Source organism: Carassius carassius, chromosome 22 (assembly GCF_963082965.1).
Source record: "Carassius carassius chromosome 22, fCarCar2.1, whole genome shotgun sequence".
NCBI lineage: Eukaryota > Metazoa > Chordata > Actinopteri > Cypriniformes > Cyprinidae > Carassius > Carassius carassius.
The window spans coordinates 22,587,665-22,602,453 of record NC_081776.1 but is presented as its reverse complement, the minus strand read 5'-3'; the positions used below and the strand labels follow the sequence as shown (position 1 = coordinate 22,602,453).

Below are 14,789 nucleotides of genomic sequence, written 5' to 3'. Positions count from 1 at the left end.
AAATAATTTAAATTTGTATAACTATGAATTTCAGTCATTTGTGCAGTTTCATATTATTAAATGACAACATACACATTTAAACGTGTATCATATTAAAATGATAAAAGTACAAACTACAAGGAACAGACAAATTCGAAGACCTGAGCACTAAAGCACTCTGGGAAAAGCTAAAAAAAAAAAAGTGCTCTATAGTAAAACATGTAACGGAACAATATAAAGGTCATTTTGCTGAAATCCATACGATGTTTGAAGGTCAAAAGGTTTAAAGAAACGCAAAGTTTCAACATTCAAAAGGGAAACTTCCCTGCAAAGCCCCTCTTGGACTTAAAATGAGTGAAGATGTTCAACAAAACATACAGTTTCAAAATCAGAAGTCAACAAAAAATGCTGACTATTGAATTCATATATGTCTGTAATTTTACTGAAGACAGGAATATCATCTTTCAATTCTGAACAAACAAGAAGTCCCGAGCGGTATTCCGTCCCAAAACAAGAAATCCAAGAAAGAGTATTAACAAAACAGTCAATGTCAAGTTGCAGTTTTTCTGCAATCAGTTCACAATCCACCAAGTTACAAAGCTGAACGCTTGTTACAGGTCCACACTCTATACTCTTGAAAGGCTGAGATTCCCAGTGATGTGCGATAGCCATCTGATGTTTAAGTGCTAATGTTTTTGACATTTTTTACACTTTTTTTTTTTAAAAAGCGATGTTTTGCCTCATAGCGCATCCCCCAAACATGAACAAGCGGGCCTATCTTCCTGATGCATCGTGGATAGTGGATCATGAAGGGATGCTTGGGAATAAGATTTCTTGGATAGAGTTGTTTGAACAGCGTGTGGCGTTCACAGATCAAATATTTCAGATAAACAGTCATTCCATTCGAGATGACTGGAGAAAAAAATATATTTATTATCTGCAGTAGTGTTGTCACGGTACCAAAATTTCAGTATTCGATACCAGTGAAAATCCACGGTTCTCTGTACCAATTTCGGTACCAAAGCAAAACACAAAAATATGCTAATTTAAAAAAATAATCACTTTTTAGCACTAAAAATAAAACCAATGCCATTCTTTATACTTATTTACAATTGTGTTTAAAGTTTTTCTACAAGTTATACAATTATGAAAAACAGTAAACAAGTTTCACCCAAATTTAATTTGTCTTTTAATTTATGAAATTTAAACACATTTTATTTTTGGTAAATAAAGGGGATTTGCTATTAAAATTAAAAACATGGAAGAAATATTGTGATTTATTTCTTTAAAAAAATAAAGTTTTATAATTTTTTTCAACAGTATCAGTATCACATACATTTTACTAAATAATAGTAATATTTCTGGCACAATGCCTTTATGTAAAAATTCACTTTTAGGCCTAATGAATGCATATTTGTCATTTTAACTGAACTTAAGGCTGGTGGTGATGCTTAAGATATTTTTGGTCATTGAGGGTTTCTGTAAAAAAAAATTGTAATAGATCATATTAATTATTATTAAAAGATAATACTGCTACTAATTCTGTTATCATACTAATGTATATACAATGCAATGAATTGATGAGCTGCTGAGTTCATGAATATTAATCACGTTGTCTGCGTTCGGTCAAACTGATTTGCTGAAATCAAAACAGGGACGGTAAGAGATCAGCGCCAGCCAATGAAATTGCCATTTGCGCATTAGCTCCGCCCACTACCGGAGAAACCGGTATGCCTTCTGCTTGTTCGAAAATGAATATGAATAATTCTAAATGAACTCCATTATTTTGACAGGAGAAGACAACAAAGAATAGTTTACATATAGCGTCATGCGCTTCGGTCTATGTAACAAACCCGCACGTCTCTGCCATTCATTAATTCACACAGAGACGCGCAGAACACGGATTCATATTTCAAACAACTTTTGCGGCTTAACATTTACAGATACTGGTCCATATGGAGATTTGATTTGATTAATGTATGCTAACTTTGACAAATTCTGTGACTGTCCATATTAAAATGTAGGTTTCATTTTCATGACTGGATTTTGAGATTCCGTCCTCGTTTTCTGCTTCGCGGAAATCATAGCGCTGAACCGGGTTTGAACGGGACCTCGGTACTACCGGTACTTAAAGAAACCTGGTACCGTCACATTTAAATTTTTTTAGTACCGACTTGGTACCGAAGTACCGGGTCTTTTGACAACACTAATCTGCAGTAGCAGCAGTGACCTCCAGTGCTTATTTCCTACTTCAACCAGATTTCCAAAAATCAGTGGCAGATTTCTAATGAGGCAAAGTGTCTGGATGGCATTGAGACCCAACCCATTCCCAGGTTGTTCAAATTTAACCATGGTAGGTCGGTTTTTACGTTCAACATAACCATAGTTAAATGAGTAAATTCTGTTGCTCGCAGACTGTAAGGACACAACTTTGCTCTCTGACAGATAATCAAAAAGCAACTTCATCTCTGTGCTACTCCCTCTAGCAATCATGCATGATATCCACTGCATAGTTTTCAGAAATATTAAAATACTCCAACTCATTAAGTAAACATGTTCTTTTGACACCAAATGATGACTGTGAAGCATCATCAGTAAGAAGACTTTGACAGTGCTCAGCATGTAAAACTCTGTCATGCAGTATGATGTCCGGATGGTCATCAAAGAAAATGGTCTGAGAAGAAAGCTTATCAATTAGACAAAACCTGCAAAAGTAGTTTGCGCTAAATGACTGTACAAAAACCCAAAGAGTGTGTGCACCCCCAAATTATAACCAGTTACTTGAGCTATTGTTCCACGTATTGGTTCTTCAGAGAGTGGCAACTTAATTCCAGAACTCTCAAGAATTTTAATATCACGCACAATAGGCTCCAGGATTGCATTTAAGCCATACCGCTGGACATCTTGTGTGTGAAAAAGTACCAAGAGATGAATATTCATTAGGGCAGAGTTGACCTTAGGAGACAGGTTTCTCAAAACAAAATACATACTCCCAACCTTATGCAAGCCATGTTTGGATCCCAGAGGATTTGAGGTTTCAAAATCATCATAAAAAAGTTGTATTTGAAGAGACTTATTTTCTTTGGAAAAAAGGGAATGCTCTTTAAAATAGCTACCATCACAAAACTCTCTTAAAATTTCTCTCTCCTTACTTGGCTGTACAAAATGTTTATGGATTTCTTCATTTCGGAACATGAAACTTAAAATTTGCAATAGAGGAACATATACAAATTTATCAGTGACTAGCACCTGATCGTATGTACCTGTAGCTGTATTTCGCCTAGTGTCATATCTCTGTCCTAAAGGTATTTCAACTGGTTCTACAACACCCCAAGTCTCAAAGAAATACATTTTCCATTTTGTTTCTGTTGTGAACTTAGAGAAGGGATTCTCAAGACTGTTAAAATATTCTTCAAGCTTTCCTGTGTTCATCAGTTTCAATCAACTTAACAACATCCTCTTTAATGTTTGAGTGCAATTCATACACAAGTTCCTCCATATTTTCAGCCACTGATGTAACCACATTGGTGGGTACTCCACTACTCTGCAGTTTTGCAATTAGAGATACACATATTTATTGGGTTCGCAATGTTCTCTCATGACCAGTTGTGCTTGGGTTTTCTGAAACTGTGCTGGAGGACTGCATGACAGGGACTAGAGGGAGGTTCTAATGAATGCATTTTAGAGCTTTTACTGTTGTGTCTACATTGAATATGTTTTCTAAAGCCAGAGAATGTAACAAATCTTTGACAACACCCATCCTGATCGCATACCAACTGTAACTGAATTAACTCTGTAACTGCATCAAAATTCAACTTGCAAACAAAGCACCTAAACATGTTTTAAAGATGACGGTGTAACAACACTTAATTAAGAATCTTGGCTCGAAGATCTCCGACTCGTGGGCTTTCACGGGTAATGCCTACATCAATGTTGTAAATCGTGGTCTGAAGAAAGGTAAACATATTGTGGAAAGCGGCATCATATGAAATGCCAAACACATAATGAACTTTGAAAAGTTAATCAAAAACTGAGAGAGAGGACTTAGCCATGCAGGGGATGAGCCGCTCATCCACAGCAATGTAGTAGTCATGGATGCTACTCTTCGAAGTGCCAACTGCCAAGATGTAGGGCTGTGTTGATCCAAGGACTTCTTCAAAACTGCAACAGGACTGAAAACAAAACAAAAAAACATTTAGATTAATGTACACCTACACATTAACAAACATTCTAGGATTTACGTGAAGTTCTACATAACGTTAAGAGTAAGTATACCTTGTCAGGGTTCCCACTCTTTTTCAGAGATCATTTTCCAGGACTTTTCCAGGACATTTCAAATTTCATGATGATGGGAATAAAATATAAGGATCCCATAATCACAGCCTAAAGTAATATATTCCTCTCTACTCTCTTAAAAAAAAGCATACAATTTATGGCTATAACCCAACTATAAAATCAGAAATGCACCAAACACACACACACACACACACACACACACACACACACACACACACACACACACGTCTGGTTCACTATCCTGCTAGAGAATCTCCTTAGACATAATGGTTTTTATACTGTACAAGCTGTATATTCTATCCTCCTACACTATCACAGAAAACTTTTTACATTTTCAAAAAAACATTTAGTATGTTTATTAATCCATTTCCCCCATGGGGACTGCTGGCTGGTCCCCACAATGTAGATGATCTCAGGTTATACTATCCTTGTGGGGACCATGTGGTCTCACACACACACACACACACACACACACACAGCTTCTGAAGGTAAACTCTACACTTTATTTTAATGAACACATTATAACGACTGCCTAGGCCCTTCTTGTTAAGCTTCCCCTTCCCTCTTCCCCCAACTGCAGTCTCCAAAGAAATAAAAGGCATTTTAAAAAAATAGTTTGTATAAAGCATCTGTCCAAACAGACTAAACAACAAATAAATGTCTGTCCAAAATATAGACTGCATTAAGCTCCACAGTAACCTTGCATTTTTTTGAGTTGGCTCAAACTCTCTTGCAACTTTTCCAAGCTTTGTTTTAGAGCTGTTAACTCCTCACTTTTGTCTGCGACACTTTTTCGATAGGCATTTGATTTTGACAGTAAGGTCATCTGCCTCTTTCTGCATGGTTTCAATGCTTGGTTTCGAAACTTGTCCAGCCTGGAAGTGTAAGCAAAATTTTGGAATTCTGCTTTATGGTGTGTGTAGACGTGTATTAAAAACATTTTGTACTGTGCAAGAACCTCATCACACTGAGGTGCAGTGTACCAACCAGCATTGAGCAAAACTTGCAAGAGTTTTTGAAACATTTCTCTTGAATTATCTCTGTTTGCAACCATGATCACAGGGTCAAGGGAGCTCAAGTGCCGCACAGCTGGGTACATTAGGGGACTTCTCTCCATCATTTTTTGCAAGTCATGGAAAGGAAGGAGACACATTCTTTTTTGAACAGCTGAATTTTTACAGGATGTAAAAAAAACCCACTAGTAATAATCTAGTGTTTTAATAAAATATCAACGAACAGTATATCGCTGTTAAAAATTAAACTATTACCACCAGCAGATGGCAGCAAATAACAGTCTTAATGAGTGACTCACTGGAGTCACTCTATCAAACGATTCATTCAAAACGCTTATTTAGGAATGAAGAAAATGACGGTCTTCAGAATGGGTCATGAATCGTTTCTCAAAGATTCAGTCGGCAAAGAAACGTCACTGTACTGTGTGTTGCTAAGAGAAGCGTCTGTTTGGAACTACTAGGTTGGTAAAACAGAGCAAACAGACAATAGTACAATAGCAAACGTGCCTTTATATATATGTTTATATAAGTACTATTATATACTACCGGCCTCCGCCTCATGTTCACAACTCTGTGCTGCACTATGAACATGCATTTATTGCTGTGCATCGCGTCAGAATTTCATTTTCACTTCCTATATCGTTCATAAAACAGGTTTGGGAAATTTGGGTCCGATTTGTCATGGGGATGCAAGACGTTCCAACGATTCTAAATAAAATAGACTTAACAAATCGATAACCTTTTCTCAGGCAAATGCAGTCACGCATGCATGCCGTGCAGACCCCTTGCACATGCGTATCAAAATAATTACTTTACAATAATATTAACATGTAATTAAATATTACCTCCAAACTAGTGAACATTTGCTGCAAACATTCGAGCACTTAATTTCTAGCACCTGAAATCCGGCAACACGAGACAGCGTCATACGTCACAGGGAGCTTAAACAGCATGAGCTCACGTGTCAAAACTCAGCATCCCTGAACAGAGCGATTTCTGTTACGTTAATTGTTTCAACCAGTTGTCGACCAATTCTTTAATGATCAAGAAAAATTAAAAATAATAATTTTCCAGGACAACAAGATTTTTTCCAGGACAATCTATGTTTTCTATCATTTTCCATGTGTTTTCCAGGACTGGAAAATTGGTCATTAATATTCCAGGATTTCCAGGTTTTCCAGGACGCGTGGGAACCCTGCTTGTGAAATCTTACTACGCGATCCAAAGCGATCCAAATCATGCACACTGATCTTGACAGACTTCTTATTTCCACTAGAAGGTGAAGGCAGGAGATACACCAGCAATAACAGGGAAGACATATCACTGTCCCAGTCTAAATTAAAAAAAGAAAATGCAAACCAAACCAGTCTATATACGGTAATCATTTACCAATATACATAAGTTATTTTATATACACACAAAATGATTATCCTTGCTCTTGATTAGTATACTTAATGAACTGCCTGTACCTCCTTGACTGGTGTTGCAGTGTTCTGCAGACTGAATCAGACAACTCAGAAGCAGTGACTGGGTGAGGTTTTTGGCTTCTTGAATGACTTTTTGCTTCAGAGTACAGTTCCACTTCTCCAGAAGTTTAGATGCAGTCTCCACTCCAAATAGTAACTCAAAGTCTTGAAGCACCTAAAGTTGTATACAGTTAAAAGCAAGAAAATAATTAGTTACATTACCAAATGTTGCAGCTAAATAGTCCATTCAATTTTGAATAACAACCTATTGTGTGCAACACTTACAAGAAGAGATGTCAAACTTCTGCTTGACTGGAAAGACAAAATGGAAATATGTGAACAGAAAAATAGATTTAAATGAAAGAGCTCATCCATCATGCAAAAAATAGTTAACCATTTCCCTCAAATTCAGCGATTTTTCTGTGATTTTGAAATGTACAATGTACAGCAATAGACAAAATTCCTGAATCTGATCTGGGGCAGTTACTTTTTTAAGTAACCTAACCTACCCACGTTTAAGAAGTGTCAAAAAGAAATAATGAATATAGAATAGAAGTTTTTCTTGTTCCGTCATATATTCATAAAAGAAAATATGATGAGCATGCTTTGATGAGCATCAAAGTGGGAAAAGACCTAAAGAAAAGATTTGTTATTAACAATGAAATGCATGTAATGAAATTACAATTATTAACCAGATATCACCATTCAGGAGCACTTACCATCCTTGATTACAGAATCATAAGACGATCCAGTAAGTTTTATGTACTTTCTGTGATGTTGGTACTGCACTTTAAACAGCATAATGTCGATGTTTTGCTTCAAAACAAAAAGACACAAGTTTAAAAAAAGCATTCCTATATTAAACTAGGCATATAAATTAAAAAGGTGTAGAGCGCTGTCTTTGTTTTAGAAATTAGTTCACATTCAGTATGAAACAATATAAACCATTTTATTTATCAAAACACACATAATCAAGATTGTGAGTCTTACCTGTGGCTTTATCTTGCACTGATTTGAGAAAAGACCAAAACTGTGTGCTTCAAGCGCAGTGTTTCAAATGGCCAACAACTTGACTGAAATGGCCCGTATGTAAAATAGCACTGACCCAGAGTTGATCTTCGCGCCAAAGTTTCTACACAAATTGAAATTATTCGATTAAAAAACAGTCTACGGCCATATATGAAATCGTCAGTTTTCAATTACAAAATGTACAAAATAAGTTAAAAAAATGCAGAATGTTTAACGTTACAGCTTTAATATTCAATTGCGCTGCTTCAGAAATGGGTATCTTCTATTATAACCTTTTAACAAGTATACTTTTACACACTCACCACATATATTCAAATAAACGAATGTTCTACAGTATTTTTCGGGAGGAGAATCTGCAACACGTTAGAAATATTTCACGTTTTTAAAATGGCGGTGACAACATTACTATATTGATGAAACTCCTTTCTAAAATAGATTGCAATTAAGGAAGAAATTGGCCAGTTACAGACACTTCACAAAGTTATGCAGAATTTAAGGCTGCAGCAGCAGTCAGCCTTACCAGCATCTCAACCACAGCCAATTAGTGCAATTCCAGTGCCACTCCCTAGAACTATTTATAGACAATCTGAGGTAACAGCACCAAGTCCAGTGCCCTACATTCCACAACCTACTCCACGCAGACCTCAAGCACCACCTAGGGAGAGTTCATTTAAGTCAGGTGCAGACACATATGCCTACAATGTCAGGACTCGGGTATGATCTGTCCTTTTTTCTTCCTTTTTTTACTTTGTTTATTTTTTATATATATTTTTTTTGTTTCTACTCATTTTTCTACACTTGTATTCGTTTTGTTTCCATTTTTTCTCTCTCTTTCACTTTTAATATATTTTCTCTGGTTTTTCTTCCCTTTGCTCTAGCGCCAGCTGATCTCGCTCTGAATCTAGGCTGCGGCTTGTCTGACGCACCTGTTCCCTCTATCTCGTTACTCACCCTATTTATTCTGCTTGATTTCAAGCTCATTGTCAGTGTGTTCTGTGATGTTTTGGCGTTTGGCTTCGGTTCTGTCCTGTTCCTCCTTTCTGGTCAGTACACTCGTTGGTTTGTCTGCCCGGTTGGTGTAACGTGTGCTTTGCCCTCAGAGGGTTTCGGACTGCTCTTCTGGTTCTCGACCTGGACTGTTTTTGACCTTGATACTACCCGCCGTTCTCAGCCCTTTCTGCACCTCGCTTGACCCCTTGTCTGTTCGACCAGTCTCCTGCCTACTGTTTTGGATTTGTTGCTCCTCCTCTCCTGGCGCTCACGGAGGCTGAGCGCATGACCTGCCCGCTGTGCAGTTGGAAGTTAAGACTGAGTTTTTTTTCCCGAGTTGGGTTTTAGTTTTTTTGGACGTTCCTTCTGTTAATAAAGTTACCAATTTCAGCCTCATCCGCTCTTGGGTCCTTATCTGTCCTGACACCACACACTGACCAAGAATGGACCCAGCGGAAGGCTCAACTTGGCAGTCGGCTTTGGAGCATCAGGGAGCGATCTTGGGCCGTCACGAGATAGAACTGTCTTCCACCCATCACTCTGTAGACGCCTTGTCGGCTCAAATCGCGGATTTGGTGACTCGATTGTTTCGCTCGGGAGGATTTCCCTTCACCGCCTCCTGGGCCTCTCCCGTCCGCTTTCTCCTCTGAGCCGAGAGTGAATAAGCCCCCCATGTATGCCGGTGAGCCTACTAGTTGTAAAGCATTCCTTATTCAATGCGAGGTGGTGTTTTCTCTACAAGCTCGAACCTACGCATCAGATGTCTCCAAGGTGGCGTATGTCATCTCCCTGCTCTCAGGTAGAGCACGTGATTGGGGTACTGCTGTATGGGGATCACAGGCCGGGTGCTGTTCTGACTTCAGTTCTTTTAGGGAGGAGATGATTAAGACTTTTGATCAGTCTGTTTTTGGCAAGGAGGCTTCCCGACTGTTAGCGCGTCTTCAACAGAGCAGAAGTTCAGTGGCAGATTACTTAGTGCAGTTCCGCACCCTGGCCGCTACTTATGGATGGAACACCGAGGCCCTTATCACTGATTTTTTAGAGGGTCTCAATGACTCAGTCAAAGATGAACTATTTGCCCTCAAGGTTCTTGAACGGTTGGATGACGTGATCAGTCTGTCCCTCCGCATACGCCGTCGAGTTCAAGCGGACTCCGAGCCAGTCACGTTCGCCCCTCCATCCCAGAGTGCAGAGGAGTGTCAGCCTATGCAGGTGAATCGCTTGTGCCTCACGCCCAAGGAGAAACTGCGCCGCCTGTTGGAGGGTCTGTGCCTATATTGCGCGGCTCAAGGACTCCGAGCTCACTCCTGTCCTGCTAAGGCTGTTCGTTCGCCACAGAGAGTTAATTTGAGTGGTACTGCCATTTCCCCTACTCACAGGTCACGCACTCATCTATCTGTGTCTCTTTTCACTAAACACTCTTTGTTTAAGGCTTCAGCACTCGTTGATTCAAGAGCAGAGGGCAACTTCATTGATGAAGAATGGGCACGCGCTCGGGATATACCCATCCAATCCCTGCAGTCACCTATAGTCGCTCATGGACTCGATGGCCAGCCACTTATGCAGATCTCTCGGATCACTGATTCGGTGAGTGTTCTTACCTCCGGGAACCACCGGGAGGACCTCAGATTCCTAGTCTGTAAATCTCCATCTGTCCCTTTGGTATTGGGTCATCCTTGGCTCATTCGTCACGGGCCGAACATTAACTGGGCAGACATTTTTTTTGTCATGGAGTTAATATTGCCATACACATTGCCTTCTGTCTGCTCTCTCCCTGGTCTCCGTTTCTGTTTCCCTACAGGAGGAGGAGGCAGATCTTTCTCAAGTTCCTGCTTGTTACCATGATCTGCAGGCGGTCTTCAGCAGGTCCCGGGCTGTATCTCTTCCTCCCCACCGACCGTACGATTGTGCCATCGATCTCCTCCCTGGTACTTCTCCGCCTCGCGGACGGCTGTACTCTCTCTCTGCGCCCGAGCGCGAAGCGATGGAGAAGTATTTAAGTGATTCTCTGGCAGCCGGTATTATTCGTCCCTCTTCTTTTCCGGTCGGAGCGGGGTTTTTTTTTTTTGAAGAAGAAGGATGGCTCTCTGCGCCCCTGTATAGACTATCGAGGGTTGAATGACATCACAGTTAAGAACCGGTACCCTCTGCCGTTGATGTCTTCGGCCTTTGATCTCTTGTAGGGGGCCGAGTTCTTCACGATATTGGATCTTCGCAATGCTTACCATCTAGTGCGGATCAGGGAGGGGGGCGAATGGAAGACCGCGTTTAACACGCATTGTGGGCACTTTGAATATCGGGTTCTCCCCTTTGGCTTATCCAATGCCCCAGCTGTCTTTCAAGCACTTGTCAATGACATGCTGAGGGACATGATCGACAGATTCGTTTTCGTTTATTTGGATGACATCTTAATTTTCTCTTCTTCTTTTCAGGATCATGTCCAGCACGTCCGACAGGTGATTCCCATAAGGCGTTACAGCGGTTCCTGGGTTTCGCCAATTTCTATAGGCGATTCATCAGGAACTTCGGGCAGGTGGCGGCCCCTCTGACCGCGCTAATCTCCACCAAAGTCAACTCCTGTTGGTCAGCGGATGCCCAGGCGGCGTTCGATGAATTAAAACGTAGGTTCACATCAGCCCCCATCCTGGTGACTCCAGATACTTCCCGGCAGTTCGTGGTGGAGGTGGATGCGTCAGAGGTGGCGTGCTCTCCCAGGTATACTCCTTAGATAACAAACTGCATCCTTGTGCTTTTTTCACACAGTTTGTCTCCCGCAGAACAAAACTACGACATCGGTGATTGCGAGTTGTTGGCGGTTCGACTGGCTTTGGGGGATTGGCGTCACTGGCTGGAGGGAGCGGCCGTTCCATTTCTGGTGTGGACTGACCACAAAAATATGGAGTACATTCTGTCTGCACGTCGGCTAAACGCCAGACAGGCTCGGTGGGCGCTCTTCTTTGGGTGCTTCGACTTCACCCTCTCTTACCGACCCGGGTCCAAGAACGTTAAACCCGATGCGCTGTCACGTCTTTTCGCTTCTCCAGGGGATCCGCCCCCCGACACTATAATAACTCCGGGGTGCGTGCTGGGGGCGCTTACCTGGGGAATCGAGAAGCTCGTCAGACGAGCGCAGGGGGGAGACGGGGTGCCCGCGGGGTGTCCCACAAGTCTGCTCTTCGTGGCCAAGTCAGTTCGCTCCGCCGTTCTCCAGTGGGGTCACTTCTCCAAAATCATGTGCCATCCAGGAGTGAGGAGGTCGCTGGCTGCCATCCGCCAGCGGTTTTGGTGGCCTGCCATGGCCGTTCTCAGCCCTGTCTGCACCTCGCTTGACCCCTTGTCTGTTTGACCACTCTCCTGCCTACCGTTTTGGATTCGTTGCTCCTCCTCTCACGGAGGCTGAGCACACGACCTGCCCGCTGTGCAGTTGGAAGTTAAGACCGAGTTTTTTTTTCCCAAGTTGGGTTTTTGTTTTTTTGGACGTTCCTTCTGTTAATAAAGGTACCATTTTCAGCCTCATCCGCTCTTGGGTCCTTATCTGTCCTGACATACAAGTCCAGACCAAAGCTTTCTACTGCTCATAAGCTGCCATACTCTTCTCCCACGGGGCGGCCTCAGAGCACTGTAGGTCCAAAGACTTCCTACAGGGGCCCACAACCAACGATTTCCTACTTCACCCGTCATGACCCCAGCGAGTTCGCTCGTCTAAAGTTGGCTCTTGACAATCTGCTTCCTGATGATGCAACTGAGCTTTTCAAGTATCAGGTTCTTTTAGATCATCTGAAGTTTGAAGAGGCCCGTCTAATTGCAGACTCATTCCTCAATTCCCTTTGGCTTTACACAGACACTATGACTGCACTTACTGATAGATTTGGAAGACCTCACCAGTTAGCCTTAACTAAAATAGCAGCGGTCATGGATGCCCCTGATGTTCAGCCTGGAGATTTGGCCAGTTTTGATAGGTTTGCTCTTCAAATCCAAGCTCTTGTGGGTCTTCTGAAGACATTAGGTCCTGAAGGTAACGTGGAATTACAATGTCTTTCACATGTAGCCCGTCTGCTCACTAAACTTCCTCCAGATTTACGTGCCTCTTTCAGATGACACATGCCTTAATAGTCTGGTGCAGTCTACACTCTACTGGATTTAGCAGAGTGGCTCAAATTTGAATCATGGTGCCAAGACTGTGATGACCTATATCAAAGAAAGGAGCAGAGACGTAGAATAGTGCAACCAAGATCAAGCTCATTAGTAAAGCCTAGACTTGCCACTGTTCTTCATGGAGCTGATCAAACCCATAACACTGCTACACAAGTACTGTTACCCTCAAAGCAGTCAAACCCAGTCCAGAGACTTGAACAGAGTAGGGTGTTGTGCCCATACTTTGACAGTACCGAACACTTCCTGAGCCAGTGCACCACCTTCCAGAAATTCAGTAAAGAGGAGATGATTAAGTGGATCAAAGACAACAACCGTTGTTGGAAATGTGGGCGGTCACACTTAGCAAAAAATTGCACCCTAAAAAAGCCCTGTCACTTATGTAATGGGAAACACCTTCAAATCCTTAATGAGGTGAACGACCGATCACAGGCAGAGGGCACCTGCTTGGTGAGCTCCACAAATAATACCCTGTACCTGGACAGGCCTGAAGGATCCAAGCATGTTCTACTGAAAGTGATTCCTGTTGTGCTACAACACAAGAATCAAACCCTAAACACCTAAGCAGTGCACGATGATGGATCCGAAAGAGCCATGCTACTCCCAGCAGCAGTTCAGAAACTAGGACTTAAGGGACAGACAGAGGAGCTAGCATTAAGAACAATTCGACAAGATGTCAAGAAACTCATTGGGGCCTCCGTTTCCTTTAAGGTGCGCTCAATATCACAGCCTCAATGGAGCTACCAAATCCAGAACGCCTTTACCTCTGAGCACTTAAGTCTGGCTGAGCACTCCTACCCCATCTATATGCTCCAGCAAAAATATCAAAACCTGAAGAGGATTCCCTTGCAGCCCATCCACAGAGCATGTCGCCTTCTTCTAATAGGAGCAGATCACCCCCACCTAATTACACCCATTGAGCCTGTACTTCTCAGCCCCCCCGGAGGTCCAGCAGCTATCAGAACCCGACTAGGTTGGACATTACAAGGCCCAACAAGCTTTCTAGAGCAACAGCTTCCACCTTAGCAATGTTTACAAATCTCTGACAACCCTCAAATGGAAAAACATTTCCGGAATGTGGAGAGACTTGGAATTGGAATTAGTGGTTTATTCCCCACCACATGGTTCAACATAATGGAAAGGTCAAAACCTGAACCACTACCTCCTTGCCGGACCTGCTTTTAGCCCTTCCCTTTTGGAAGTTCTGTTGCGCTTCAGGGAGTATACTGTTGCAGTAAGTGGAGATATAAAGGCTATGTTTCATCAGGTCTGCCTACTGCCTGACGAAAAACATCTCCTCCGCTTTGTCTGGCGTGATCTTGAACCCAGTAACCCTCCTAGCATTTATGAGTGGCAAGTGTTGCCTTTTGGCACAACCTGCAGCCCCTGCTGTGCCATTTATGCTGTACAGTGCCATGCTTTGGAGAACACGCAACCAGATAACACCCTCAGATCAACAGTTGAACGTAACTTTTACGTAGACAACTGCCTCAAGAGTGTAAGGTTCCCAGATGATGCCAAACAGTTGGTGGATGGTTTGCGTAGTCTTCTTAGTAGTGGTGGGTTTGAGATTCGTCAATGGGCCTGCAACATGCCAAATGTCATTGATCACCTTCCTAAAGAGGCTCGTTCAGACAGCATTGAGCTTTGGCTATCACATGACAAGGTCGAACCACGGGAATCTACTCTTGGCTTGAGATGGAATTATGATGCAGACATCCTCGGTTACAAACACTGCCCAGTACCAAAAACCACCCCCACTCTGCGGCACATTTATAAGGTCACAGCAAGCCAATATGACCCTCTGGGATTCATTCTCCCTTTCACCACCCATGCTAAAATTCTGATCCAACAGTTGTGGAAC

General features: G+C 42.0%; 1 long non-coding RNA gene across 1 annotated transcript; it reads right to left on the bottom strand.

The window, feature by feature from the left end:
- Positions 1-7,044: 7,044 nt before the first annotated feature.
- LOC132098472 (uncharacterized) lies at positions 7,045-8,164 on the bottom strand. Its single transcript, XR_009422928.1, has 3 exons — positions 7,745-8,164; positions 7,474-7,570; positions 7,045-7,066 (listed from the first exon to the last, which is right to left on the bottom strand). It is a non-coding gene; the product is annotated as an uncharacterized LOC132098472 (long non-coding RNA).
- Between the last annotated feature and the right edge of the window lie 6,625 nt (positions 8,165-14,789).